Below are 5,900 nucleotides of genomic sequence, written 5' to 3'. Positions count from 1 at the left end.
CCTGAACTGAACCAGCTCGGTGAAATAACTCAGTACTCAAAACATGTTAATTGATATCAATTTTATTTATAACTGCCAATGTCATGTAAATGTACAACGCACAAAATGTATGTCACCATAACCAAACATGTATTTCTACTTGATAAACCTTATTTATTGGAAGACGGAGCACTTGCAGCATGTATAGATTTTGAGTCTATAATTTTGTTCTAAATACCTGCAAATTGACAAATTGTACATAACTCCTGTACTGGACGCTTTATCGTATAAAGTAAAGAAAATAAAGAACCAGACCACGTGATTAGACAAAACTTACAAGTGAAACTTCAGTAGTATTTAACCCATTCTGACCTGAGATCAGATTCATACGAGGTTTCCACATGGACACACACTGGTCTGATTAACCCATTCTGACCTGAGATCAGATTCATACGAGGTTTCCACATGGACACACACTGGTCTGATTAACACGGTTCTGAATGTGAAAATCTGACATAACATTTCTATGTTCCGCATCTAGAGCCATACTGTAAAATAGATTCCAGCCTCACAAGAACTATGCATACATTTCACCTGGGCTGGTGGTGATTCACATTAAATGCCGGCAAAGCCATCCATCCTTTAATCACTTGAAACATGTGAAATTATCCTTTACAAATGTTCAAAAACAGCCTCACAATGCTGTGTTGTGAGTTTGTAGATCAGCCATTTTTACAATTGAACATTGTTGTGCGACTAAGTGTATATATTATGTAGGACTTAAGAGGTTAATTACAAAATGATGTAACAATAACTGAACGACTTCTACAAACATCTGTCAAAGGCATCACAAATTTTAAAAAATTGCAGAGTGTGGTTGCCGCAGTGGCTTACATATGCCCCTCCCACTAGTATTGCCAGCCAATTACAATTTCAAGTCACGCCTTAGATCATGCGTAAGTAATTCGGAGGGGATTTAACCCCCGAAATTCATGTTTTTGCGACAAACAGTTACATTTCTCGCATTTGCGGCGCCCCCTATGGATGAAAATGGAATTGCTTTTAGAACTTGGTTGATTGAACCACCCCGGACATGTGATTGAAATGTGGGATGGATTGGACATTCCGTTCGTGATTTATGGCATTTCTTGTGATATAGGCCCCTCCTACTAACTTCGGAAGACGATTACGGCCGAACGATACGCACTTTCAAAATTCTGCAGTTCAGTTTTAATTGGATGGGTCCAGAGATCACGTGTGCCGATTTCTGTGAGATTTGGACAAAATCTGTAGGAGGAAAAGCAAAAAGTGTGTTTTGGACAAAATTCAAAATGGCGGAAAATCTATCATGGCGGAAATGGGCGTGGCCTATATGGGGAGATGCGTCATGACCCAAGGAATCCAGGGAAAAAATATTTTTTATTTTACGACCTATGGTTCAAGAGTTATAAGCCAAAAGGTAAATTGGGCTGTTATAGCGCCACCATGAGGCCGACCGATAAAATTTTAAGGTTAAATAATTTTAGGGATAATGTTGAATTATCCCTAAAAGTTTTGTAACTATAGTGATTACAGTCTCCGAGGAACAAATACTTGAATGTGAATTTTTGCCTTTTCCCATTCATGTCAATGGGGAAATTTAATTCACTAATAAATTCATATCAATTAAACTATACAACATTTCTCTTAACAAAATACAAGCACACGATTCCCGGTTTTCCGGTCAATTTGACATATGGCTCAAGTGCGTACAGCGTACAGTGTGGGAGGTATAAAGCGTCAAAATAAAGACTACTCCAGTGAAATAATAAAGTGTCACAGTTACAAGAGTCTGGTTGCCCATTCGGGCAACCACACTAATTAGTCAATTAGTCAAATGTTTGATTGCGGACCTACCCACAAATGACTGCAACTGCTTCTTAAATTGTGTTCTATCACACGGTTTAGGGGGAAGTTTTTTTTAGTTTTTATCATTGATGTGTAAATGAAATTGTACTTGGAATATGATCCATCCCGACTGCACATAAGGGCGACCTCGATGTTCTTTCGAGATACATTTTAATTGAACACAATTACACAACACTTGTGTGACTTATATAACTAGGCTACTGGTATCCAAAATGCTATCAAGATAAAGTTATGTGTATTAAAAATCATAACTTCAGGATTTCTAAATACTTGGTCCTGGTAGCCAATGATTTTGAGCCATATAGATCAACATTCCACTCAGACAAAACATGCATTATCATTTTATCAATTGTGGTGTGGACTGTGGAGCAAGCCGCAGCAATGTCAGGCATTACTGAAAAGTGCACATTGTTTTGCTTGGCAAGGCACCTCCACCAACATTCGAGCAGAGCTTAACCCATGGAGGGCGGGAACCCCTTTTGGTGTTTTAAGCATTACTTTGGCTGTTGAAAAATAGCAGATCTACAAGCTCATACGAGCTTGTAGATCGTGATTGTATTTTTTAAAAATCCTGAAAATGTGGCGCAAATCTTTGAATATATATTATTTCAGAGTGAACATTTTAAACTCAAATCTTTGTTTCCAGGGGTGTCCCTGGAACTACATATTTTCAGATGGGGGTCAGCGGCCAAATCCAGATATTTTTGGGGGTCCTTGACATGAAAATGTTTGAGAACGACTGACACAGAAACATGCATGTTTCGGAAAACTGTCAAGATTTAGAAGGCATTTGTAGAATCGTCCTCAGGTCTAAATTTGGAACACAGTATACTATAGGCCTTCATTAAAACATCCAAGAAAATGCTCCACACGACCCAGACTATTCTTCCTTCTTGCTCCCAAACTATGGAATGAACACCCCATTGCAATCAGAACTGCAGACTCACTCCCGATCCACGTAGTCTGAAGACTTGCCTCTTCTTCAGACTTGCCTCTTCTTCAGACTCCCGTAGCACTTACCAGGGCACTTGCCCTAGCCTTGACAACATATTATGTAGACATAGCATTCTACAGTGTATAGTACTATACACTGCCCACTTAAACATTCGTAGTATGGTGAACAAAAAATGTGAAATTGAAAACCTGCTTGTAAATATCATCAGATCACTGAAAGCATCCAAAGCCAAGGATGCCTATATGGTCTCAATACAAACCTGTTAAAAATAAATGCTGAATCTCTGGTGGCACCGATCACACAATCTGTCCATCAGACAACGCACTGTTCCCCCTCAATGGAAAGTTGCAGTGATAACACCAATCTACAAATCTGGCGCTAAAACTGTCATATCAAACTATAGACCTATAAGCATCCTACCAGTAATATCAAAGTTGGCTGAGAAGTGGATTGTCGAGTCTATCATCAAACACCTAGACAAAGGCCACACCCCACTGCATCCCATGCAGTTTGGGTTTCGGGCCTTCCACTCCACTGAATCAGCAAACTGTTCATAGAAAATTTTAAGTGTGCTTTGAACAGAGCTCCCTGTGCAATGGCGGTGTTCCTGGACTTCAAGAAGGCGTTCCACACCGTCTGTCACCAGGTCCTCTTATCCAAATTAACACATTTTAATTTCTCTCCAGAAGCTATAGAATGGTTTAGTTCCTATCTATCCACCAGAAAACAGTGTGTAAGTGTCAACAGTGTAAAATCTCCCTACCACACCTGTTCGGTCGGTGTCCCCCAGGGCTCAATACTGGGTCCAATTTTGTTCTCTCTGTACATAAATGACCTACCTGAAGTATGTAATAATCTACATGTCCAGATGTAAGCAGATGATGCTGTTGTACTTGCCCATGGTAAAAGCTATGCAGATGTGTCAATAATTCTAACCGTAGCCCTGACAAGCATTCAAGACTGGCTTATAGATTCATGTCTGCTCTTGAATGCACAAAAAGACAGTCTGCATGGCCTTCTCCAAAAGACCAGTTGTGTTGGAGTCATCGAATGTGTTTCTGGGTGGAGAGGAACTTGACCTTGTCACAGAGTTCAAGTACCTCTGAGTCATTTTAGACTCAACCCTAACATTTAAAAAACATGTGAAGAAAGTCACTAATACGATTAAATTAGATTAAAATTAGACCATTCCTGACAGTTGGAGTGGCCAGAAGCCCCGCTCATATCATCATTGTAACATCCTCCGGAGGCTCAATCTTTTTTTAGCTTTGATAACTTTAAAATTTTCAAACAGGTTGTGGTCATATACAAGACCCTACATGGTCTGTGCCCGCCCCCCCTAAGTGAATTCATTAAACGAAAGCCCGATAGGGGAATCAGTACCAGAGCAACAACTCGAGGAGACTGCAAAGTGCCGCACCGGCAAACAACATTCGGCCAAAATGTCCTCTCAGTACAGGGCTGTGTAAAATGGAATGGACTTCCTCTGCATATAAGGGAATGTGCTACATTTTCCTCTTTTAAATATAATCTGAAAAAATGGTTGCTTGAAAACCAAAGCTGCAACCATTCATGATTATTTTAGGTGTATTTCTTTTGTATGCTGCAGTGCTAGATAGATTATTTAGAGTAAACCTACCCTAATAATAGTTTTATCTAATAGTTTAATCTTTTCTTATTTCTTATTCTTACTACGTTTGAAATGTACTAGGTATTTGTATGCTATGTCCTGTATGTCAGTCCTGTTTGTATTGTTTGATGTTTGATGTCTGGGGACTACAGATGGAAATTAGCAAATCTTGCTAAATCTGGTATATTTACACTGCATTTTGAATGTAATGTTCATCAATATACACTGTCCCGACCAAATAAACGAATAAAGTAAAGTAGTTTCATTGTACAGATATTCTACTGTTAGACGGATGTTATGATCCTAGATGACTATTTTTATGTACTGGATTTGATGTTCTTGCTTACTGTAAATCGCTCTGGATTAATATAAAAATATAGGACAGAAAAATTACATACAGATCAGATCAATTTAAAAAAAAAGGTGTTTTATTTTAGCCCATCTCGCAGGACAAGTCGGCAGTACAAAAACAAGCTAAATACTTGAAATAGAAACCCTGCAGAATGTGTTCAGCAGAAACTCACAAAAAAGAACAATACAGTACACGTTTCGTTTGATATCTTCATCAGTAGAGGATAATGTAAAACAGTGGTCCTCAACCTGTGGGTGAACCTGCCATGATTTTCCCCAGTTATAATATGATTATTTTGGGGGGATCCCCAGTTCAAATATGATTATTTGGGGGGGGGGGGGGGTCCCCAGTTCAAATATGATAATTTTGGGGGGTCCCCAGTTCAAACGTGATAATTTTGGGGGGGGGGGGTGCGCGACCTGGAAAGGTTGAGGACCAATGTTGTAAAGGACCATAGGCAGATGTGTGCCATGGACAGAGAAGGCAGAGTCAGTGGTGGAAAACATACTCAAATATAAAGTAAGTAAAAGTATCAATACTGCAATGCAGAAATACTCCGTTATGAGTAAAAGTTTTCAAATGTATTAAAAAACATTTTGAAAATAGCCGATCTATAAGCTCACAATGTGCTGCATCGCTTGTGAGCTTGTAAAGACCGGCAATCTTTTCTGTGAACGCTCGCCTATTTTCACATCTTTTCGGTTACAATTTTTTTTTAACCACGGTCATCGGGTTCTTTAGTTATGGGCCGTTTCCGGTTATATCCGTTGCCTATAGCAACCTAGAACCATTCATACGATGGCGAAGAGCGCCCCTCTAACCCATTCTGACCGGGCACCCATTTTGGTGTCAGCATCATGTTATGCTTTAGCTATTGAAAAATAGCAGATCTACAAGCTCATATCGCGCCACCGAGTGGCGCGATACGAGCTTGTAGGTCTGCTATTTTTGAAAAATCGAAGAGCGACTGACATTTTTAGAATCTGATCTCAGGTCAGAATGGGTTCATCAGACCAGTGTGTGTCCGGCGGAAACCTCGTATGAATCTGATCTCAGGTCAGAATGGGTTAAAGACC

Source organism: Protomyctophum parallelum (assembly GCF_964188405.1).
Source record: "Protomyctophum parallelum genome assembly, chromosome: 23".
Classification (NCBI taxonomy): Eukaryota; Metazoa; Chordata; class Actinopteri; order Myctophiformes; family Myctophidae; genus Protomyctophum; species Protomyctophum parallelum.
Note: the sequence above shows the minus strand (reverse complement) of the source record.